A 26510-nucleotide genomic window follows, 5' to 3' on the forward strand; every position below is an offset into this window, starting at 1 on the left:
TCTGTTTAAGCTACCCAGCCTGTGGTATTTTGGTTTTAGCAGCTGGAACAGACGGATACAGTGTGTAATGACACCAAGTGGAGTAATGTATTTGCTGTGGAAGATGATAGAGCGGTCCAGAGCCCAGGTTTTTCACTGAGAAAAACCCATGTGGAATCTTGGCTCCTGGCTGTGGAGTGTGGGCAAGGCACCTAACCTTTTGGAACAGCAGTTTCCTTATCTGTGAAATGGAGATATTTTACTACTTTGTTCACAAAGATCCAATTTAAAAAAGATTAATTTTAATTCAGAGTAACCCAAGGCTACCAAGCATAAAAGAGCTAAATAAAAACGAAGACAGAAAACTAACTCAACTCCAACCCTTTAAACCAGTTTTTTACATGCAATTTCTTTCCTTCAAACATCATTTTCATGCTCCTGTTACAGCAGCGGGGAGAAGTTGGTTTTCACTCCAAACTGGAAAACTCTTTTTCTTCAGCCAAGAAGTTGTGTATGAGATCTAAATTTGATTTCACAATGTTTGAAACAATAGTTCTGGCAGCTCAGTACGTTAATCTTGGCTCTTCCCCCTGGATCATACCCATGTCTGAGTCTCCTTAATCCTTTTCCAAATTAGTTAAATTAGGTTTAGGTGGATGAAGTATTTACCAAATACTCTCATCTTCAAATAATCCACATTACCTTATAATGAAAACATTGTTAAAAGAGCCAGATCCTGCAGGAAAAAAAAAAAATAGCCTGAATTCTAGAATTTAGGGATTAAAAGAGCAAAATATTTTCCATGACTTTCAGTTTTCTATCACTCACAATTCAGAACTTGAAGTTTGAGAAGATAACCCAGGTTGGTTTTATAGAGTCTCTCTCTTTCAAGGTCCTAGGAAGGAAATGACTCCTCTGCTTATAGGTTAACACACAATTCAAGTGCAGCTTCATAACTTCCAGTGAAATATCCTTCAGAGGCTGTTAGTGATGAAACATGTATCTTCTTATACAACCATTTTTACCTAAGACATCAACCACATTAGTAAAGAGAAGAACATATTACTTGAATATCACTGGAAATTGCATTTTTTTGTGGGGAATGTAAAAGTGAGACACTGACTTTAGCTAACTTTTGGAAAGATGGGTGAACAGCCATCGGAGAAAGCTAAATACAGACAAAAGGGAAACAAAACTGGCATGCTAATATTCCTTGGAATAATATTCAGGTCCCAGCTAATGGGAAAATATAGGTATGATGATTAACAAACAAAAAAGTGACTTTCACAATTTTATGAATCACTAGTATTTTAAGCTTTTTTTTTCCCTCTCCTCCAACCTCCCTCACCACCAAGGTTGAAAGAGAAAATGACAGACTGGATGTCTAAAAATATCTATGGATATTAAATACCAACTTATCTAATAGGACACACATGCCACCGACTTCATTTTTGTAGGCCTTGTCCCTGGCAATCCAAGTTTTCAAAGAAACAGTTGGCTCCGTCGGCTCTAGTATCATGACCAGATTCCTACTATAGTAACTGCATTCTGGAATCAAAATACCAAAGTATTTTGGTCCACGGAATTTTCAGTCTCCATTTATGCCTTAACCTTAATACTCCAAGATCCAACTGAAACCCACTTTTGAGAGTCACTGAAATCTCACTGACAAGTAAAGGTATCTTAGGGATGAAAGCCTATACCTTTGCAAATGTGGGGAGGCAGATCACGTAATCAAACCTGGGAGCTGGATGTTTCAAAGAGCTATGGTTCTCATCTCTTTATTGAGCACAAAAAGATCTAAACAAGGTCACACAACAGCTAAACCAATGCCATCTGTGTGGAAATCATATTTTAAACACAAACAAAATCAAACACTCCATATGCCACCACTCCTGAACATTTGCTAGAATGTTTCTGAGTATTTATTGTTAGAGTGTCAGTGTGGTCAAGTGAAAAAAGCAAAAAAAAAAAAAAAACCAAAAAACCCAACAGGAAGTCCCCTGAACTCCTCCAGGGCCTTCTTCCACACTCTGCCCATTATCACCATGCATGTCATGTGTCCTCTTTGGGGATGCTGTACTCGTTCTGCCTCTGGCTCTGTCCCTTCTTTTAATGTAAAATTATGAGACGTTAGGAATTTTGCAAAGCAAGTTTTCAGCCTCTGCCATGTCCTGACACGTACAGAAAAAGAGTACTATTTGGGTTGTGCAAATAGAAGCCCTCCATTTACCTGGTTGGGCCCTACTGCTTTAATATCTTGGCACAAACATAACTCACCCACAACACACCAGTGTACAAATTACTGCAGCACATCAGTTGGAGACCTATTGCAAAGTGCATTTGTTTCTAAGTGATGCTAATACTGTCACTTTAAAAAGTTCCTATATGGAATATGAAATCTGTATTTGGAAGCACATAAACATGTGTATGACTCTTCATCATTCCATTCCTAAATCTCATTGAGCTTTTCACAGTTTAGATCTGTGTAAGGACAGAAATGGTATGGACCTAACAGAAGCAGAAGATATTAAGAAGAGGTGGCAAGAATACACAGAAGAACTGTACAAAAAAGATCTTCACGACCCAGATAATCATGATGGTGTGATCACTCACCTAGAGCCAGCCATCCTGAAATGTGAAGTCAAGTGGGCCTTAGAAAGCATCACTATGAACAAAGCTAGTGGACGTGATGGAATTCCAGTGGAGCTATTTCAAATCCTGGAAGATGATGTTGTGAAAGTGTTGCCCTCAATATGCCAGCAAATTTGGGAAGCTCAGCAGTGGCACAGGACTGGAAAAGGTCAATTTTCATTCCAATCCCTAAGAAAGGCAATGCCAAAGAATGCTCAAACTACTCCACAATTACACTCATCTCACATGCTAGTAAAGTAATGCTCAAAATTCTCCAAGCCAGGCTTCGGCAATATGTGAACCATGAACTTCCAGATACTCAAGCTGGTTTTAGAAAAGGCAGAGGAACCAGAGATCAAATTGCCAACATCTGCTGGATCATTAAAAAAGCAAGAGAGTTCCAGAAAAACATCTATTTCTGCTTTGTTGACTATGCCAAAGCCTTTGACTGTGTGGATCACAATAATCTGTGGAAAATTCTGAAAGAGATGGGAATACCAGACCACTTGACCTGCCTCTTGAGAAACCTATATGCACGTCACGAAGCAACACTTAGAACTGGACATGGAACAACAAACTGGTTCCAAATAGGAAAAGGAGTAGGTCAAAGCTGTATATTGCCACTCTGCTTATTTAACTTATATGCAGAGTACATCATGAGAAACGCTGGGCTGGAAGAAACACAAGCTGGAATCAAGATTTCTGGGAGAAATATCAATAACCTCAGATATGCAGATGACACCACCCTTATGGCAGAAAGTGAAGAGGAACTCAAAAGCCCCCTGATGAAAGTGAAAGAGGAGAGTGGAAAAGTTGGCTTAAAGCTCAACATTCAGAAAACGAAGATTATGGCATCTGGTCCCATCACTTCATGGGAAATAGATGGGGAAACAGTAGAAACAGTGTCATATTTTATTTTTTTGGGCTCCAAAATCACTGCAGATGGTGACTGCAGCCATGAAATTAAAAGATGCTTACTTCTTGGAAAGAAAGTTATGACCAACCTGGATAGCATATTCAAAAGCAGAGACATTACTTTGCCAACAAAGTTTCATCTAGTCAAGGCTATGGTTTTTCCTGTGGTCATGTATGGATGTGAGAGTTGGACTGTGAAGAAAGCTGAGAGCCAAGAATTGATGCTTTTGAACTGTGGTGTTGGAGAAGACTCTTGAGAGTCCCCTGGACTGCAAGGAGATCCAGCCAGTCCATTCTAAAGGAGATCAGTCCTGGGTGTTCATTGGAAGGACTGATGCTAAAGCTGAAACTCCAATACTTTGGCCACCTCATGAGAAGAGTTGACTCACTGGAAAAGACCCTGATGCTGGGAGAAATTGAGGGCAGGAGAAGGGGATGACAGAGAATGAGATGGCTGGATGGCATCATCGACTCGATGGACATGAGTTTGGGTGAACTCCAGGAGTTGGTGATGGACAGGGAGGCCTGGTGTGCTGCGATTCATGGGGTCACAAAGAGTCAGACACGACAGAGCGACTGAACTGAACTGAAGACTACTTAAGATCCTAATTTCCAAACACTTGTAATTATTTCTGTTCCCCATAAGAAGCAGTGAAAGGTGTGGCTTTCTTCACAGTGACATTCACTTTGTGACTCTGGCTCTGTGTTGTTCTTTTCCATTGGACTTTCTGCCTGGAGGCATCTCAGCATCCACTCAGCAAGCCAAGTTGTTCCTTTCCAACTTCAGCCAAAGGCCCCAAACAAAACATCTTATGCTGATCAGAAGTGAAGCTCAGTGATTTATTCTTCACTCTCTGATTGGATCTGTATCCTGTTAACTTTCTTAAACTTTTCATTACATGACTTTATATGAACAAAGCAACGTCACACTTTCAGGTCCAAAGAGTTTCAAACATTTCTATAGGTCCCTTTCTTTGACTCTCCCACAGTCTTTACTAGCATCACTTAAAATTCATTGGTAGGGGAGAAATTTAACATTTTCAGTTGAGAAACTTAGAGAAATTTACAAAGATCTTATTGAAATTCTTATTAATTTCAGTAATATTCATCTAGTTTTGATTTTGGCATCAGAATGACAGTTTCAGTAGAAATATAATTATTATTGTTGTTCAGTTGCTAAGTCATGTCCAACTCTGTGACGCCATGAACTGTAGCCCACCACCCTCTATCCTCCACTACCTCCTGGTGCTTGCTCACATTCATGTCCATTGAGCTGGTGATGCTATCTAACCATCTTGTGTGCTATCTAACCATATAAATATATAATAGTAATATAAGCTTATCACTAAACATTAGGTTAATAACTGAATTCATTCCCTCTTTGTCCTGCATTGCATCATTTTATTTTTGCTCTTAGAAAGAGTCTCTGGAAAGACAACATTCTCTTCATGACAATGAATGAAGTTCAAATTTTTGTTTTAACTGAAGGTTGCTTGCAAAAATTCTATAATTTGTTTCCTACAGGCCACTGGGTTGAGTTCTCATTGAAAAATATGACAATATTAAAGGTTAGATGGCTGACGAATATCTGTGCTAAAGTTCTAAGGCTCTAAGTGTGTGACTCCGGCAGAGAAGGCTGCACTTCTTCATCAGGTCACTGCTCTCCTCTCAAACCTGGACTCAATCATGCTGAGATGTGAGGACTGCGTGCACTCTACTAATCTTCCTGACTTCTAGGAGGTACCAGTGAGACAGCAGGACACTAATCAGAAACATCTGAGCTTCAGAATGATACAGAGAGGATTTACGTACTGAGAATGAGACCCTTTTTAAAATGCCAAACCCATTCACACTTGGTGTATAATTTTTTAAAAATTGAGCTTTCTTTTGCTGGCGTGATCTGATAATACCATAGATTCCCATACTTTGAATAAGTTTGGTGCAGATAATGTTAATGCTGTGGAAAAAATTAAGATTTTTCTCACCAGCCACTCATAGCTTTCCCTATAAAATGGGTAATAATATTTAATTTCTGGGGTAAGCAGAACTTAGAAAAATTCAAATGATGGAATTCTAGCCATAATGCATATTCAAAATGAGCCTGAAATGTAAGCTTTAATTTCTTTAGTTGTCTATACAATTTACATGGTAAAAATTCTCAAGTATTACAATCAGTAAAATAATAATGCCATAGCCATTTTCTAAAGCTCATTTTTTCTTAGATACCATGTTATGCACATAAACTGAATTTTCTCTTCAAAGTCCTTCTAACTCAGCAGCATTACTTCATCCTTCCCTTTGTAGCTTAAACAGTGAAGAACAAGTCTCTTAACCTATTTTATATACTTTCTTACATTAAATGATTTAAGCATATTCTGTTGGGAATTTCTGAGAAAATAATGCAACCTGCAGAAGTTTCTATTTCAACATATTTTCATCATTAAAATCCAAGAGTATTTTAATGTGCTGTAACCTGCTGATATGAAGTCCAATATTTCAAATTGTCTTCACTGATTACTCTAGTCAAATTCTTTTGCAACAAAGGTTAGGGGATTTTTCAGGTGTGTTATGGGAAAAGTGTTTGAGCAGAGGAGGAGAAAAGACTTTAAAGTAAGCTACACCCTCCTTTCAGCAGGGCCTGAGATCATCTCTCCAGACTATGCAAAATTTTCTAAAATGATTATGCTTGTCAATCAGATGACCCAGTTTAGTTTTTCTCTCGGTCAAAGCACTGCATAAGCTAAATAAACCACCAAGCAACCTGATTGGGTCTACCCTGCTCCCTACAGATTTTTCCAAGGCTCACCACTAATCTTTCTCCAGCCTTGTTTGGAGACCACATTCATTTTCAAAGCTGATTTGTACAAGAAAGAAAAGAAAGGAAAGACAGACAAACAGAAAGAAATCTTATCCCTAAAGTCTCCCACTGTTGTTGACAGATGGCTGTGTCCTGTTTCCTAAGCTTTAGTCCATGGTTACCAATGTTGACCAGAAGTATTTACAACAAGAGAATAAAATGCAAGATGCTCTTTTAGACAAAACTCATTTTCCCCTGAAGTGTCTACCCATCTGAATTAATTTATCATTTAATAAACATTTATACAGCACCTACTGTGTGCTAGATACCATGTCAAGCACTTTCTTATTTCTCATCTATCAAAATTCTCAGAGTGATCAAGAATTAACCTCATTGGGTTCTTTTTTTATACTTCAATACAACTAGCCACAGAATAGTATAAATTGCTTCCAATGCGCTTGTTCAAATACGTACAGAGAATAAGTTTATGGTGCAGGTGTTTCTGAGTCAAATGATATATTGGCAGATTTGTCCTCAAAGAGGGAGTTGCCCTGACACAAACAGTACTATGAGTGCCCTTGTTTCCTTGTTTTCCCAACAGCCCAGGTATTATCTTTTTTTTTTGTTTTAAATCATAGCTTGGGGCTCCCCTGGTGGCTCAGATGTTAAAGAATCTGCCTGCAATGTGGGGACCTGGGTTCGATCCCTGGGTCAAGAAGATCTGATGGAGAAGGGAAGGGCAACCCACTCCAGTATTCTCGCCTGGAGAAGTGCATGGACAGAGGAGCCTGGCAGGCTACAGTCCATGGGATTGTAGAGTCAGATACAGATGAGTGACTAACACTTTCATTTTCATTTGTAAAGCAAAAAAGAAATTTTCAATTTTTTGTATTAAATTTGAAGTTGAACATTTGCATAGAGTCCTAGGTCATTTGTATTTTTTTTTCCTTTTATGAACTTCCCTTTAAAGCTCTTGATCAATTCTTTCTAAAGGGGTGTTTGTTTTTTCCTTCAGTTTGAGGTGGTGATGGGCAGTTTGAGGGTATAAAATCCTACTATTAATACTAGGATAGAGGCTCCGGTCATTTGAGTGGATATTAAAGGAAAAGGAGACCTAGAGAATTAAAATACTCGAGAAAAACTGCAGCAGAACCTTGGCTAATGTGATAATGAAATCAATTCTCCCATGCTATCATAAATGCTTTGTCAATTCAGTTCAGTTCAGTCGCTCAGTTGTGTCCGACTCTTTGTGACCCCATGAATCGCAGCACATCAGGCCGCCCTGTCCATCACCAACTCCTGGAGTTCACTCAAACTCATGTCCATCGAGTCAGTGATGCCATCTAGCCATCTCATCCTCTGTCGTCCCCTTCTCCTCCTGCCCCCAATCCCTCCCAGCATCAGAGTCTTTTCCAATGAGTCAACTCTTCTCATGAGGTGGCCGAAGTACTGGAGTTTCAGCTTTAGCATCATTCCTTCCAAAGAAATCCCAGGGCTGATCTCCTTCAGAATGGACTGGCTGGATCTCCTTGCAGTCCAAGAGACTCTCAAGAGTCTTCTACAACACCACAGTTCTTCAGTTTGAGGTGCTGATGGGCAGTTTGAGGGTATAAATTCTACTATTAATACTAGGATAGAGGCTCCAGCATCAATTCTTCGGCACTCAGCTTTCTTCACAGTCCAACTCTCACATCCATACATAACCACTGGAAAAACCATAGCCTTGACTAGATGGACCTTTGTTGGCAAAGTAATCTCTCTGCTTTTGAATATGCTATCCAGGTTGGTCATAACTTTCCTTCCAAGGAGTAAGCGTCTTTTAATTTCATGGCTGCAGTCACCATCTGCAGTGATTTTGGAGGCCCCCCCCAAAATCTGACACTGTTTCTACTGTTTCCCCATCTATTTCCCATGAAGTGATGGGACCAGATGCCATGATCTTCGTTTTCTGAATGCTGAGCTTTAAGCCAACTTTTTCGCTCTCCTCTTTCACTTTCATCAAGAGGCTTTTTAGTTCCTCTTGACTTTCTGCCATAAGGGTGGTGTCATCTGCATATCTGAGGTTATTGATATTTCTCCCGGCAATCTTGATTCCAGCTTGTGCTTCTTCCAGCCCAGCGTTTCTCATGATGTACTCTGCATATAAGTTAAATAAGCAGGGTGACAATGTACAGCCTTGACATACTCCTTTTCAATATAATTTTAATAGTTATATATTATTCCATAATATATGGGTTTCACTAGTGCCTGCAATGCAGGAGACCTGGGTTTGATCTATGGGTCAGGAAGATCCCTTGGAGAAGGGAATGGCTACTCACTCTAGTATTCTTGTCTGGAGAATCTATGGACAGAGGAGCCTGGTGGGCTCTAGTCCATGGGGTATGCTGCTAAGTCGCTTCAGTCGTGTCGACTCTATGCGACCCCATAGACGGCAGCCCACCAGGCTCCCCCGTCCCTGGGATTCTCCAGGCAAGAACACTGGAGTGGGTTGCCATTTCCTTCTCCAATGCATGAAAGTGAAAAGTGAAAGTGAAGTTGCTCAGTCATGTCTGACTCTTGGCGACCCCATGGACTGCAGCCCACCAGGCTCCTCCATCCATGGGATTTTTGAGGCAAGAGTACTGGAGTGGGGTGCCATTGCCTTCTCCACCATGGGGTATAGTGGTATCAAATTTATTTAATTGTTCTCATAACTTTTTCTAGACTTTAAAAAGGCAGATTATGGGTAAATTATTGGGATAAAGGATCTGACCATTTTTAAAAGTCCCTCAATATACACTGAAAAATATTTCTGCATAAAAATTGTTCCTTTATACTTTTACCAGTATTCTAAAAGTGTGTCTTTTCCATTGCTCTCATTTCTAGACTCTACCATAAGAAGTAGCTTCACTTTGTTTGAACAACTGTTTCCACAAAACACACTTGAATATCTGTCTTAGAATTTTATTTGTTGTTATTGTTTAGTCTCTAAGTTGTGTCCAGCTCTCTGCAACCCCATGGACTGCAGCATGCCAGGCTCCCCTGTCCTTCACTATCTCCCAGAGTTTGCTCAGATTCATGTCCACTGAGTTGGTTATGCTATCAAACCATCTTGTCCTCTTCCACCCTCTTCTCCATTTGCCTTCAATCTTTCCCAGCATCAGAGTCTTTTTCAATGAGTTGGCTCTTTGCATCAAGTGGCCAAAGTATTGGAGCTTCAGCTTCAGCATCAGCCTTTCAAATGAATATTCAGGGTTGATTTCCCCAAGGACTGACTGGTTTGATCTTCTTGCAGTTCAAGGAACTCTCAAGAGTCTTCTCCTACACCACAGTTAAATTATTCGGCATTCAGCCTTCTAAAGGTCCAACTCTCACATCCATACATGACTAATGGAAAAACTATAGCTTTGACTAGATGGACCTTTGTTAGCAAAGTGATATCTCTGCTTTATAATATGCTGTCTAGTATTGTTATAGCTTTCCTTCCAAGGAGCAAGCTGAATTTTATAACCATCTCTTATAAATGGCCTCTTTCCTGCAGGCCTTGGTATTCCATGAGGAGAGATCCAAGGCTAAATCTCATCATTAAGGAGGGACTATTTGATTCATATGACTTGAAAATTCCCCAGTTCAGAAACCAGCAAGAAACTATGTCCTTAGCATATGTGCCTGAGATGATTAAAGTCTATCTTGGGTAGGCACTAGTTGTCTACTCAACATTCATTCTTGCTTGCTTCTTTCCCAATAGAATGCTTTCTCATAGGGGCAACAAACTGATTAACTCAAATTTCTTTTAGGTTCTCCTGCAGATAAAGGAGGGCCCTGAGAAGTAAACAAGGCATTTCCTAGGGCCTCCAGGAAAATCCTTTTTGTCCTTTCACAAAGAATGTAGCCTTGATGGCTGTAGCTCCAGCAGCCGTCTTGAGATCGTAAAAAGCCAAGGCAGAGGCATGGCCTGGCCTGCCATTCTTGATCTCTTCAGTCAATACAAAACACTGCCTACCCCCAGAGTTCTGGTGGCATGAAGAAAATGAACACTTACCTATTGAAGTCACTGTGTTCCAGTCTATTTAAATACAGAACAATTCCTAACTAAGGCACTGTTTTAAAAAATATATTCCAGAGAAGTGTTTTCATCTTTCATCTGTCAAAGAGAGTGTGAATTTATTAGTAACTGAAGTTATATTGGGTACTTTTAAGTGGTGCAGCATTTCTTCACAGCATTCCATTCTCCATCTATTTCTACCACATTTTCTGACCCAGAAACTGACCTGTATGGAGTACTTTGGCTTCCCAGTGGCTTGGCCAATAAGGAGTCCTAACAGGACATTGAAAGGAAGGAAGAAAGTGAGCAAAGAGAGATAAAATACTTTCTCTTATTCCACAGCTCCCTTCCTGTCAGGTTGTTGTGTGTTGACTACATTCTTTATTTAAAATTTTTAATTGAAGGATAATTACAATATTGTGTTGGTTTCTGCCATACATCAACATAGATCAGTCATAGGTGTATGTGTATATATGTATATGTATATATATATATATATCCCCTCCCTCTTGAGCTTCCTCCCACCTCCCACCCCATCCCACCCCTCTAGGTTGTCACAGAGCTCTGGTTTGAGTTCTCTGAGTCATACAGCAAATTCCAACTGGCTACGGGCTTCCCCGGTGGCGCAAGCGATAAAGAACCACCTCCAGTGCAAGAGATTTAAGAGATGTGGGTTCCGTCTCTAGGTCGGGAAGATCTGGAGAAGGGAATAGCAACCCATTCCAGTATTCTTGCCTGGAGAATCCCATGGACAGAGGAGCCTGCTGAGCTATAGTCCATAGAGTCACAAAGAGTTGGACATGACTAAAGCGACTTAGCATGCATCTATTTTACATGTTAGTGCATGTTTCCATGCTACTCTCCATTAGTCCTACCCTCTTCTTCCTACCTGCCGCCCCCACCCCCGTGTCCATAAGTCTGCTCTCTATGTCTGCATCTCCATTGCTGTTCTGCAAATAGTACCTTCAGTACCATCTTTCTAGATTCCATATATATGTATTAATATATGATATTTGTTTTTCTCTTTCTGACTTACTTCACTCTGTGTAATAGGCTCTAGGTTTATCCACCTCATTAGCACTGACTCAAATGCATTCCTTTTTATGGCTGAGTTAATATTCCACTGTATATATGTGCCACAGCTTCTTTATCCATTCATCTGTCAGTGGACATCTAGGTTGCTTCCATGTCCTAGCTATTGTATATAGTGCTGTAATGAACCTTGGCATACACGTGTCTTTTTCAGTCTTGGTCTTCTTGGGGTATATGCCCAGTAGTGAGAATGTTGGGTCATATGGTAGTTTTATTCCCAGTTTTTTAAGAAATTTCTATGCTGTCTTCCATAGTGGCTGTATCAATTTACATTCCCAACAAATGTGCAAGAGGGTTCCCTTTTCTCCACACCATCTCCAGCATTTATTGTTTGTAAATTTTTTGATGATAGCCAGTCTGACTGGTGTCAGGTGATATCTCGTTGTAGTTTTGATTTGCATTTCTCTAATAACGAGTGACGTTGAGCATCTTTTCATGTGTTTATTAGCCATCTGTATGTCTTCTTTAGAGAAATGTCTGTTTAGGTCTTTTGCCCACTTTTTAATTGGGTTGTTTGTTTTTCTGATATTGAGTTGCATAAGCTGCTTGTATATTTTGGAAATTAATCTTTTGTCAGTTGTTTCATTTGCTATTATTTTCTCCCATTCTGAGGGTTGTCTTTTCACCTTGTTTATAGTTTCCTTTGCTGTACGAAAGCTTTTAAGTTTAATTAGGTCCCACTTGTTTATTTTTGTCTTTATTTCCATTACTCTAGGAGGTGGGTCATAGAGGATCTTGCTGTGATTTATGTCATAGAGTGTTCTGCCTATGTTTTCCTCTAAGAGTTTTATGGTTTCCAGTCTTACATTTTGGTCTTTAATCCATTTTGAGATTATCTTTGTATATGGTAATTAGGAAGTGTTCTAATTTCATTCTTTTACACTTAGCTGATCAGTTTCCCTAGTACCACTTATTAAAGATACTATCTTTGCCCTATTGTATATTCTTGCCTCAATTGTCAAAGATATGGTGCCCATAGGTGTGTGAGTTAATCTCTGGGCTTTCTATCTTATTCCATTGGTTTATGCTTCTGTTTTCATGCCAGTACCATACTGTGTTGACTGTGTTCTTGACTGAAGGTCATCTGTCTTCTCAAGATCCCTCTACTCACACGGTTCTTTCCTTTTGGGTTCCAGATGCCATGTCCTTTCCTTACCTTTTAGGTATATATGCTAACAGCTCCACTCTCACTAGCCCCCAGGGTACGATAGTATCCTATATAGTTTCCTTATATTCTATCCATAGCCTTTTATTATAAAATAATCCCTTGATTTAACAATTCTCAATCTATCCTAATTTGACTGTACAATCTATTTCCTGCTGGGATTCTGTCTGATATGTTTCTTATTATATACATACATGCATGTATCAATATATATATATGTATACATACACACACACACTTATATATACACACACATGTTTAGGCTCACACCTTCAGGCCTCCATGTGAAGGTAAAGAGCACTAATTGTAATAGGATAGGCAAGAAAACACTGTTAGGTGGTGAGTAGACTCAAAGGAAGTATGTAAAATGTTACAGTAGTGAATCACAATCATTTTCTGAAAAATATTTTCTAAAATGCAGATATTGCAATCATTTTACTACCTGGGGGGAAGATGTCAAGACTCTGTCAACACACATACCTCATTACCAACTCAGATATCTTCTCTTTACAGGATTATATAACTTCTAGGGAATTCCGGCATGACTTGATCCAACCTACTCACTTTTTAGTGAGGGCTAACCAACTGTCTAAAATCAAGTCAAATACCTCGTCTCTAGACATTTGATGAGGTTTGTTGTTATAATTTGGGGATTTTATGAGGTTTTGTTTTGTTTTATCTGTATCTTGATTTTTTCCTAAATTCTATCTAGTTACAATTCAGCCTTCGATGAAAGAGAAAAACCAACAGCAGTTATTAAAACTCTAAAATACAACATATGAGATTCCTAATATTTTTAGGAAATATTTTGTAATATTTTTACAAAATTAGTGGCCTAAGAAGTCAAAGCAGGGTAGCATCCAAGTTCAGACTGATATTAATGAGAACCAAGAAGAAACTGCTTTCAAGGAGAGCATAAATACTAATATATGTTGTGCATAAGTTATCTGAGCATTTACAAGCGGCTCAGAAAATATTAACCCGATTTTGTAGGGAGTTCAAAGTAAAATGCAAAATAATTTTATCTCAATCTTTAAGTTCCAACTTCCAGTCTAGAATTCTAAGAATTCTCTTTCTCTATGAAGCATGGAAAATTGAACAATAGCTAAGTAATATTTTTTAATTAAAAAAAGAGTTAAGGTGATGGAGAAATAAATGGGGTTCAATATTTTAGTCTTTTCAAGGATTCTGAGGTTTAAAAAAATTTTTTTTTAAGGGATCAGTGTGTTTTTATTTTAATGAAGAAGGAAAATACTATAGTAACCTGCCTTGGCATTTTTGAGAACTAGGTAGCTCTATCTTTTTTGGATTGCATGTGTGTCTTCTAGTCCCAAGGCCCTAGATCTTGGCATTAATAATGTCCTGAATGTGGTCATAGCTTTTAAAGGTTATTTGATGAATTACAGAATGAACAGCCCCAAAGAGAAGTGTCACTGAGAAAGCTATAACAATCTGCAAATAGTTGAAGAATTAAACCGGAAAAAGAAGTAACTTTTTTTTTTGTTCTTGTTCAGTTATTGGGAAACAGGAACAGAAGTCCTTCTATCAAGCTTTCTAACTATCAAACTGATAGTCTTCAGAGTTAGTCAGCTACCCTCACCAGTACAGATTCATAACCTGGGCTGTAGACCCTGATGGGACTATGAAGATGTCTGGGGAGAGCCTGGCATTATGCACAAAGTAGTACAGCTGTGCTTTTGCCCATTTTTCTGGAGTTAGCGGATGTGGATTACGTTAGCTTCTCAGAGAGGCTCTGGATATGAAAAGGTCTGCGAAAGAATGTGTGAAATCAGCCTGCATGACCATGTGTCAGGAGTGCTACAGAGAAGATAATCACTCTAAGCTCAATGTTTATAATTCAATGGTTACAGATAATGTAAGCAGAACTTTAATGCAGTGTGTGTTCAATCCTCTAATCACTCAGTCATTATTTATAGGTTGTCCTTCAGATGGGTTAATTTGCTTAGAGTGGTGGGTTGGAGGGAACATCTATTTTAACTTTCCCTTTATGGGGCAAGATAAGGTGATGTACTTTTTCCCAACGCTTTCCCACAGAGTTTGTCTGGTAGAAGCTGCAACAAGAAGTGGGTTCACAATTAATAAACTGAATAGAGGATGCAGTCTAGAACAAAGAATGGCAGCCCACAACAGATGAGAAGAGCCTGGTCCCCAGATGGCAACTGAAGTTGAAAATCAGAGCGCAGAGTGCAAGTGTGAGGCTGGGAGCTGAACTGCTCTGGGCATGGATAAATATAGCAGTGAAGGACAAACAGAACGGACACTTTGTAATTCGACCCTTGGAGATCTGGAGAGGATCCTTGGATGTTCTGTCCCCGACTCATACTCCAAACATTCAAGACCCTGGGCAATGAACAAGCATGCGAACTGTCCTTTTGGAGGACAAATCAGTTAAGAGCTGAAACAAGCCTCGAGCTCTTTGCACTTATCTGATTTCTACACAAAGGCAGAATTTGGCATTTAAAGCCCCCTGGGAGAGCCCAGCCATTGTATCCTGGCATCAAAACTTCTTTGAAATTAGGATAGTGTGTAACTCATCCCTCAAGAGCTTTGCAGATCTCTTGCATTTGTTTCTGGGGCCTGTTTGAATTTGTTCTTTTAAAGAGGCTGCTTAGAGAAATTCCTGGCACCAATGTAATGAAAGGGGATATCATTAATTTCTTCCTTTAAAAAGGAAGGGTCCCTTTGGGACCACTGATCGCCATGTATATTAGGTTAGACAAATCCAGCCTAATATCTGGGTAGACTGGCTGTTCTAATTGCTGACTGCCAAGCAGCCTAACGGACCTTCTGCATAGTGGAGAACGAAAATGGGGTTTTGAGTCAGAGGGAGCTCTCAAAATCCCTTATACCATTTAGGTGTATTAATGAAACATAACTCCTTCCCAATACACAAATTGCCAGACAAAGAAAATATCAACAAATTAGTCCAACTCTTTTTAAATGTGGTAAAGTTTCAAGGTGATAAACTCTTAAGACTTGTGGTGGCAATGGGAAAAAACCAAGTGCAGTTTGTAGAAATCAGCACACTCTATAAGACTTGACAATTTGAACAGAAGGAAGGAAGGAGTTGGTAACTTGAAATGAAGTACTTTCAGAAGGCTTCTCTGAGGAGTGGGGGAAACACAGTGGCAACAGCTAAACATTTATTAGGTGCTTTACACATGTCAGGCTCTATCTTCAGGCATTAAGACCATAATCTGGAGTTAAACTATGGTATTTCAGATGCATACTTAGGGGGTGACCTCTAGGGAGGAGGAGAATCATAATCAGGAAAGGGTATCCGAAGGCTTCTAAGGTGCTGGCAAGTTCTGTTTTCTGATCTCAGGTGTAATGGTATAGAGACTTCATAATAATTCATTACACTGTCCATCTCTTTTATAAACCTTTTTTCTTTTTTGTCTGTCAGCATGTTACATTTCAGAATTTTAAAAGGTGTTTGATGTCTCAGTGGGTAAAGAATCTGTCTGCATTTCAGGAGACATAGGAGACACAGGTTTGATCCCTGGCTCAGGAAGATCCCCTGGAAGAAGAAATGGCAACCCATTCCAGTGTTCTTGCCTGAAAAATCCCATGGACAGAGGAGCCTGGCAGGTTACAGTCCAAGGGGTTGCAAAGAGTCAGACACGACTGAGCAACTAAGCATTCACGCACATTAACCACAATCTTTTATCTCTCATGTGAGAGCCTTTCCTGGTGTGAAAAGGGAGCAGGCAGAGGGCCAGAGACATCCTTCTCCATTCTGTCTGGTTAGTTCTGGATCCCCTTCAGTTCTCAACTTTGATGTCAGCCCACCGACCCTTCTCTGCTCCCACAAGATCACGAGGGTACCCCTGTCATAGCATAGCTCCAGGGGCCACTCTTATTAACATCCTGGCCAGAGATTTGCTTTTGGGTTTACTTGTCTATTTCTCCCTTAGAATGTAAACCCACAAGGGCAGTCCTGGCTGTTGCTCCATTATATACCACCAGCACCCAACACAGCACCCACCACCACATAATAACTGCTCAGTAAATACCAGCTGACTGAATACTTGAATCAGTGAGTAGGAAAGGGGCACTTCATGCTCTCCCACACCTCTTTGAACTTAAACCAACAATTTCTCCCTTGCTAAGTTCAGTTTTTACTGAAAGAAGACAGCCCCAGAGTCTTCCTGGGGTGAGTTTAAGTAACTAGGAGTTCTAGTTACTTTAAAGAGTCAGATAAAAATGAAAAGAGAGGAAAAACCTTACCATGATTCTGCACACAGTCATATAACCACAGATTCCACCCCCACCCCCACCCCCACCCCCCGCCACTTATGTCATTTTGGACTACGTCTTTCTTGCCTCCCTGTAACACTTAGAATTGATTACCTTTAATTTAAGGAACACACGTGTGTCATGGTCCTTACACGCTCAACTACTGAACAACCAATCGCCTTGTTCCTCTTAGGTTGTTTCATTTTCTTGGACAGGGAGTAGGTACTATGCTGAGAGTCAGGTTTATTTAAAAATTTTTTCTCCTTGATTACATGCATAAAAAAATTCGTTACTGCTCCACAAAATACACTGCTAAGAGAATGAAAGGACAGGCTCCAGACAGGGAGAAATATTTGCAGAACACATATCTCACAAAGGACTGGTACTGAAATATACAAAGAACTCTTATACCCTCAAATAACAAAGCAAACAGCACAATTTAAAAATGGGCAAAAGATCTGAACAGACACTTCACCAAAGAAGTTATACAGATAGCAAATAAGCATATGAAAAGATGTTCCACCTCAGGGAAACAAAAATTAAAACAACAATGAGATACCACTACATACCTATTTAAACGGCAAAAAGCCAGAACACCGACACCACCAAATGCTGGCAAGGATGAAGAGCAACAGGAACTCTCATTCACTGCTGGTAGGAACGCAAAATGGTGCAGGCGCTTTGGAAGACAGTTTGGCAGTTTCTTATAAAACATACACTCTTACCATATAATCCAGCAATCACACATTTCGGTATTTACACAAAGGACTTGAAAAACTTATGTCTACATAAAAACCTGTACAAACATGTTTATAACAGCTTTATTCATAATTGCCTGGAAGCAATCAAGACATCCATCAGTAGGTGAATGGATGAACAAACTGTGATACATCTATATAACAGATTATTTTCAGCAATAAAAAGAAATCAACTGTCAAGCCACATAAAGACATGGAGGAACCTTAAATACATATTGCTAGTGGAAAGAAGTCAATACGGAAAGGCTAAATACTGTCTGATTCCAACTATATGACATTCTGGAAACGTCAAAACTATGTGAAAGTGAAAGTCGCTTCCAATTCTTTGCGACCCCATGGACTATACAGTCCTTGAACTTCTCTAGGCCAGGATACTGGAGTGGGTAGCCTTTACCTTCTCCAGGGGATCTTCCTGACCTAGGAATTGAACTGAGGTCTCCTGCATTGCAGGCAGATTCTTTACCAACTGAGCTATCAGGCAAGCCAAAATTAACAGTTGCCAGGAGCTTAAGGTAAGGGAGAGAGGGATGAATAGATGGAGCACAGAGGATTATTAGGCAAATAAAACTATTCTGTTTGATATTGCAATGGTGGATACATGTCATTATATATTTTTCAAAACTCACAGACTGTACAATGCAGAGAATGAAGTGTCATGTAAATTATGGACTTTGTTAATAATAATATATCAGTACTGGCTCATCATTGTACCAAACAAGTCACTCTAATGCAAGATGTTAATAACGGGAAAATGGGGAGAGAGGGAAATGTGAGGAGAGTAAATGAGAACTTGCTACTTTGCACTCAATTTTTCTAAAAACCCAAAACTACTAGAGAAAACTATTAATTTTTAAAAAACTAATAAAACGTATTACTCCCAATCTTGGAAAACAAACAAAAGTAAAATAGAAGAAAAATCACTCCATTCCTACTATACAACTGTGTGTTTCATTTTAAAGTTGAAAAGAATCCTTTAAAATGAAACAAAGGAGCCAGCCAAGGTTAACAATGAGTTTATGCTGTTTCAAATACATAAAGTAAGAAAAGAATGTAAAAATAAAATTCCTCTTGGCACATTTTACAGCCACGCCATCAACATCCAATTCTGGAAGCCAAGCACCCTAACTTGACTCACTCCCTCCACCCCTCCCCGCCCTGCTTGTTTGGCAGCTGTGCTCCTGATGTCCTGGGTCAATGCCAGAATCTAACTTGGCATTGGCAAAGAGTGCATCCTGACCTAATGCACTCAGGAAAGCACCAGAAAAGTTCCTGCTGATCCTCCTCAGATACGTTTACAGTAACAATCTAAGCAGAAATAATGTTCAAAAACTATCCAACTTTGTAACATGCTTTAATGAGCTGCAGGAATGAGAACATGCTGTCACAGGGCTTTCCCTGAGGTACATGACCATAAGAACTGTGGCTGACAAATGACCTCCATACCTTCTACCCACCAGCCCTCAAAGGGCAGCCACTTTCCCCTCTAGCCTCAACTCCTACAATGGAGACAGAATCTCGCCAACTCAGTTGACTGAGGGGTGGATGGTGCCAACCTATGTGGACTGCATCCTTTCTTCCTTATCATCATCACCCCCAAATTTCTGGGAAAATGGTCTGTCAAGGAATCTTTGCCTCTTGCTAGGTATTCTGCAGTTCTTATAGAAAGCCACAGTTTTGCACAGAGGCCTCAGTTGGCGTAAACTGCCACAAACAGCAACTGATGACCCAAGCACTCTGCATTCTCCAAAATTATGAAATTAAGCAAGACAAAACCAAACTCAACACCCAGACAAGATCTAGTAAGAACAGGGAAAGTCTTTTAAAGGAAAGGTGTGTGATTAACATAAATGGCACTAGGTTAGAAATCAAATTTGGGATTAAGAGAACCATAATCCCTCCCCTTTTCACTTCCATTTATCTGCCCATTTATCTGCCCTCATGCCTTCAATTCTTTTGCAAAAAGCCAGGACACAAACGTTATGGCAATGACATATATATTAGAGATACATGCAAATATTCAGATCTGGTAGAGTTTGGAGCAATTTTGCCTTGTGGGAGGCTAGCAGAGGTAGTAGAGTTTATAAAAGACAAAAATCTTTTAAAGGCAGTAATTCCTAATAATTTTATAAATTGAGACACTTTTAAAAGTCTGGGACACTCTCCTCACCCTCCTCTACAGCAAAGTAACAAGTAACTGTAACTTTGTTCTGGAGAACGTCCTGACAATTCAATAAGACCACTTGAGATAAATATGGACACTCAATATGTTACCAAACTTGCTTTGGAAAATGACAGCTGCAAAGACCAAGCTGTTATAATTGCATTTGTCTCTTAAGTGTCTTATTTCACTGCCTGGCCTGAGTTTGGTATACAGTAAGTACTCAATAAGTGTTTGTTAAGTGAAAGAATAGAAAGGCATCTATACAAAGTTTACCTTTTCTGATTCAATATAATATCATAGAGATAGGGGATGTGGTTCTCAAAGGGTAGTATTGTATAACCCGGGAATGTGATGAAAATGCAAATCCCTCCTCTCTTGTACCCCACACAAAATTGGAAACTATGGAATGAACCAGTAATCTGCATTTTAACAATCACTAGGGTGATACTAACACTTACTGAAGTCTGAGAATCACCAGTTTAAAAAGGATCCTTTAAGAAAGAGATTACCTCCCACACTGCTGCTACTGCTGCTGCTAAGTCGCTTCGCGACTCTGTGTGACCCCATAGACGGCAGCCCCCCAGGCTCCCTCGTCCCTGGGATTCTCCAGGCAAGATCACTGGAGTGGGTTGCCATGTCCTTCTCCAATGCATGAAAGTGAAAAGTGAAAGGGAAGTCACTCAGTCATGTCCGACTCTTCGCGACCCCATGGACTGCAGCCCACCAGGCTCCTCCGCCCATGGGACTTTCCAGGCAAGAGTACTGGAGTGGGGTGCCATCACCTTCTCCGAACCTCCCACACTAGAGGTTAAGAATTCCACACCAATAGTACCTTCACTATTGCACTGAGGAAAGTCCTGAGACCAAGGCTTCATGATGAGAGTTTATGGTGAATTCTGTGGCACCCAGTCAAGAAAAAAAGATGGATCAGCATTATGGGAGTCAAAAAGAGCAGGGAGTCGAGGCTTGAGAGATTATTAGTGGTCACCAAGCCTTGTATGTGGCTTTCTGTCATGGCTCTGGGTGTGGGACAGGGAGGCCCAGTAGCCTTGCCTCCATAGCGTCTGGCTCCCATGTGCTTTCCCAACAGGGATTATGTTGCCTTTGAGTCTCTGTTGTAGGAACATGCTCTCCCTGTCAAATGGGTGTCATCTGAGCCCTTTACGATCACAGTGGTTGTGGTTTGGCAAGCTGTTTGCATCCCCTTCCAAACACAGGCAGCAGTGTGAGCTGTGGCAGAGTGTAGCATAAATCTAAGGCTCAGTTTTGCCTGATACAATGATCTAATTAAAAAATTCGTTTTCACCAGTCAAGTTCAACTCCCAATATTATTATAAGGTGACCACCTTGTCCTAGTTTGCTTGGGACAATTCCAAAAAATCCACATCTTGGAAAACCTTCAGTCCCAAGAAAATTGAGACGTTTGGTCACCCTAATGATTTGGGGTTCCAAGGATAAAAACACAACCCAAGTTTGCTTTCTGATAGCTGAACTTCTGCCAAGACCAATAAAACTTAGTAATGAGCAGTGAGAAAGGCAGGAAAATAACAGAGTAGACGGCATTAGAGAAGAAGTGGGTGAAAGAAAAGGTGTATGATTTGCTCAGCAAATCTGAAGACGATACGGAACCAGATCACTGAATTCTAAAGCCACTTTGATGGGGACTCTACCACACCCTGACACTGCAAACTACCAGAGGCAACCCCCTTGGGAGGCTAGTACAATACCACCTCTCCCTGGCTCCCTGAAAATGTACTAGCCTCCATTTTAAAAAGCCATATAGCTAAAGTAACTCTTAGCAAATGCAATGACTTTTTTACCTTCCGAAAGAAATATGAATAACCTATACTACTTGTAGACAAGAAGATAACCAAGGGCAGGACTACCTAATGTCAGTGAGGTATCACAGGCCCTGACAATGAAGGTCCTTGAAAAAGCAGGTCACAAACTTAGTAGCGTATACTTTACACTAAGAAAATACAGGTAAAACTTGTATGTGCCCAAAGTCAATGCTACATCTGTGGCAGTTCCCTTTCTTTCTTTCACTGGGATTTCCTCACATCCCCCACTCAGATTCTCTTTGTTAAAATGTAGAAAAAAAACAATTAAAATTTGGTTTTTGTACCGCAACAAGGAGAAAAAGAGAGAAGGCAAAAGGAAGGTATGTTATAAAAAATGAGCACATTAGCAATAGCAGGAAATAACAGCTTTGTGTTGAGGGAGAAGAAAGTTAAAATAAGCATAATAGTTGAGGGTCACTTATTTTAAGGGTAGATGGCTCGGTGGTAAAGAATCTACCCACCAATGCAGGAGACGTAGGAGACTAAGATTCGATCTCTAGGTCCGGAAGATCCCCTGGAGAAAGAAATGGCAACCCACTCCAGTATGCTTGCCTGAAATATTCCGACAGAGGAGCCCGGTGGGCTACAGTCCATGGGGTCGCAGAGAGCTGGACACGACTGAGTGCTTGAGCACACGAGGTGGTACCATTTCACAATGATCTCCAAGGATCTCTGCGTTAGCACCAATGTGAACTGTTACTAATAATCATGCCCCAGGGCATTGTGAATAAGGAGAACTGTGTCCAACATACTCAATATGGAAGGGGAGTCATAGTTTTAGAAAGTTTCAGCTGTCTGGAATATGTAACTTAATAGAATATCTCATTTCATTGATGATGCGTATCATCTCTCCTCAAACCAGTTGTTTCCATTTCACTGAGTTTATACCCTTGCTACTCAAAATGTGGACCTTGGGTCAACACCATGGCACCACCTAGAAGCTCTTTAACACTGCAGGAGCCACCCAGACCTGCTGAATCAGAACATTCTTTTTAACCAGATTCTCAGGGTTTGGTAGGACATGTATCACCTGGCTCCTTACCTTCTATGATTCTCCTTCTTGCTCTCTCGGCTCCAGTCACCTAGGTTTCCTTCTACTCCTCATGTACTCCACACTGTCTCCTCAGGGCATTTGTCTCAGCTGTTCCCTCTGCCTATAATGTTCTTCTCCTCATGCCCTCTCTGTGCAGTGCTCTCTGACCACCCCGTTTAAAAGTAAACCATCCTCCATCCTCATCCTCCATGCTTTGGCCACCCCCAATCTCCTTTGCTGTGTTTTCTCCTCTATAACACTTCACCTTTCTAACATCCCACACAACTGATTTAGGATTATGGTTATTGCTTACCGTTCCTTTTCTAGAATGTCCCTTTGCTAGAATGTAGCATCATGAAGCAGAGAAGGCAATGGCACCCCATTCCAGTACTCTTGCCTGGAAAATCCCATGGATGGAGGAGCCTGGAAGGCTGCAGTCCATGGGGTCGCTGAGGGTTGGACATGACTCAGCGACTTCCCTTTCACTTTTCACTTTCATGCAAATCCCAGGGACGGGGGAGCCTGGTGGGCTGCCGTCTATGGGGTTGCACAGAGTCGGACACAACTGAAGCGACTTAGCAGCAGCAGCAGCAGCAGCAGCAGCATGATGCTAGGACTTTTTGACTGTGTTGTTCCTTGATGTGCCACACACGACCAGAACAGTGCCCATGAAGTGTGGTCTACAGGCCGACGACTCTTGCCTCTGGTCTCAGCTAGATCACTGGAGAAACTTAGAGTAGTTTAAGTTAGAGTAAGAAATTTAGAAAAGTATAAATCAATTTGATAGTGCACAACACCTAAATGGGTGATTATTTACCTAGTAATTCATTTCACTGTATTTTACAAAAATATCAGACTGTGCAATTTGAAAATTAAAACATCCAATTCCAATTTGGTCTTTTTTTTTTTTTTTTTTCCAATTTGGTCTTTTTAAAAATAGTTTGAGAAGCACTGGCCCAGGAAAGTTTCTGGCACTTAGTAAGTGTTAATAATTGTTTGCTGAAGAAATAAAGAGAAGAACAAATGCCTGAAGAATAAACTTTTACATAGTAAAGGACTGCTGCAGTCCACAGTGTCCCAAAGAGTTGGATACAACTGAGCGACTGAACTGAGTAACTGAACTGAGTAAAGGCAAACCAGGTTTGTATATATGCCTGTCAGTCCAATTAAATAATTTCTGCTTGGATTAGTGGCAAAGTGATTCATGTTATGTACTTCAATATACTGTGCTTCCCTGTCCCATGTGAAAAATATAAGGCTCAAATGATCAACGAAGGAAATTTCTGAGACTCCCTGACTGACTAACTGAAGATAGCCTTTGTCCAAGCCCCACATTTGGACACTTTTTTCCCTGGATGTTCTGAGCAAAGCTGGCCTGATTAAGTAACTTTAGATTTATCCCCTGCTTTCCCCTACCCTCACCTCCCTCAGATCTCTTTATAAAACAATGAAGTTAGCACTCACTGAAAGTTAGAAGGCAAGCTTGTTGGATGTTAGTGTTTTCTTAAAACTGAAAAGGTCATAATATCCTCAGGCTTCTATAGAATCATGGATTGCAATAATGGATCATTTAAAGCAATGAATTAAACACTAAAGTATAACTGGCTAAAATGTCTCTTACAGAGTAAATACACTCATTTCTGCAGCTTATCACTGTGAACATATAAATAAAACTGGAAATCTTTTGTTCCTCAGCCATCTTTCTTGGCTTCTAAGGTCAAGAGGAATCTGATTTATAAAATGCTTTTTCCTGCCCAAACCTTCCTTCCCTCTCCCCTTGTTCAGAACAACAACAACAAAATGAAATGGCTTGGATTTTTTAAACTTGTTCCACTGGTATGCTATACCTCTTTGGGGGTGTTAAGAGACCATGGACAGAGGAGTCTGGAGGGGCACTGTCCATGGGGTCACAAAGAGTCAGACATGACTGAGCGACTAAGCACAGCACAAGAGACCTTTATTTTGTTCCAGGATTGTTAGAAGCACAGTTTAAAACGTCTCTGACTCATTTACTTGAGCTTCATTTCATTCTTGCTTCCACTATATCCTATCACAGTTGTGAATGCTTAAGAATTCAATTTGGGGACCTAGGCTAGTTTGCAAGGACAGAATTCGGAAATGAAAAGACATGGCTCTAGAGAGTTTAAAGTCGAGTAGATGCATGTGAATAGCTGTAATACAAGGAAGGGTGTGGTAAGTACTAAAGGAATGCCAAAGTGCTGAGAGGGTGGACTGAAGAATGGAGGGGACTTTGAGAATGAACAGTGAGGTAGGGGCAACAGCATGAACAAAATCACGGAGGAGAGAAAGAACACACTTGGCATGCGTCGAGGACAGAGAGTAGCTTGGTATGGCAAAGCACAAAATGAGGAAGAGAGATCAGTGAAGACAGAGCTGGAAAGGAAGACAGGAAGAGTTAGAACAGAGACAGCCTTGTACGTTGTGCCAAGAAGCTTACAGTTGATGCTAGAACAACAGGGAGCCACTGGAGATTATGGTGGAAGAGAAAGCTATGATTAGGGAATGCTTTAGAAGAGCTCCTCAGGTATCCATGCATGAGGCAAGCTGAGAGAGGAAAAGAAGCAGGAAGACCACTTAGGATACAGTTGACAAGAGTTTAAGGAGAAGTCATGGTGATGGTGGCAAACCACACAGAGAAACCTCTAGATGGGAAGGAAGGAGCAATCGTGACAGGAAGAACATATGAACATTTGCAGCAACTTATTAATAAGTTTGACTTTTGCAGGCACTTATCTAAAGACAGGGAAAGATGATTATAATCCAACATGTCTCTTCAGTAGTTAATTCAAAATGCAATATATTTTTACACCTCCTAAATGATACCACCAAAACTTGATGCCTCAAAATAAGAACTTTATTTCTCGACCCATTTTTCATGTTTAACTTTGCATTTGTACAATGTCAATAGCATAAGTACCATTGCAACATCTGACCTAACAGTGTACTGTTATGACGAGCCAGACACCATGCTGTGCCCTTTACTTCTACCAGCTTATTTAACCCTCAATACAACCTTTTGGCTATGAATTACCATTTCCCTCATCTTACATGTGTAAGTACTAAGGTAAGGAATTGTTACATAAACGTATGTAACAGGAAAGCAGAGATTTGCATCCAGGCAGATCTGACTCCAAAGGCAGAATCTGTGCCTTTGGCTATTCAATCATGCTTTAAAAATTTCTTTTTACATGTATTTTAAAGTAGAATGCTAGAAGAGAACAAAGACCGGATGGAACAAAGAAACCAAACAGCAAGATGACTGATAGAAACCAAAATATGTCAGTAGTCACATTAGATGTAAATGGTCTAAACATCCAAACTAAAAGGTAGAGATTATCTGTTTGGATAGTGAAAAATGCCAGCCAAATTCTTGCATAATAGATTCCACTCCACCACATGCTCTTTTCCCTCAATTTTCACTTTTGCACCACTCTTACCCTAACCTCACTGTGGCCTTATTCCTGAATATGACCTGGCTGTGAGGAAATTAGTCCATTGGACAGATTTATCATTTCCTGCATGTTCATTTAAAACGCTCTGCTATAATACACTAATTCTCTCTCATCTCTCTTGAAGAGCTAAATTTCATATGGACTGAAGGTCCTAACACGTATATCACACATTTTCTACTTCATATTTTACCATTTTGTCACTGAAAAACAGACTAAGAAACTTTGAGAAATCTAAGAAACTATATATTGCAGAAAAATACATGAGACCAACAGTAAACGTACTGTAGCTTCTTAGTATTTTAAGTTGAAAAGATTTCTTCCTTGGGAATGATCCAAAATGTGTTTAGTGTTTTCCGGTTCATAAATATTTCTTATGAT

The 26510-nt window shown here is 40.1% G+C and overlaps 1 protein-coding gene across 1 annotated transcript in view; it reads right to left on the reverse strand.

Annotated features, from left to right (window-relative positions):
• Positions 1 to 26510, reverse strand: part of MYO3B (myosin IIIB) — a 421280-nt gene that overhangs the window by 62339 nt on the left and 332431 nt on the right.

The sequence above is a fragment of the Capricornis sumatraensis genome, chromosome 3 (genome assembly GCF_032405125.1).
Source record: "Capricornis sumatraensis isolate serow.1 chromosome 3, serow.2, whole genome shotgun sequence".
NCBI lineage: Eukaryota > Metazoa > Chordata > Mammalia > Artiodactyla > Bovidae > Capricornis > Capricornis sumatraensis.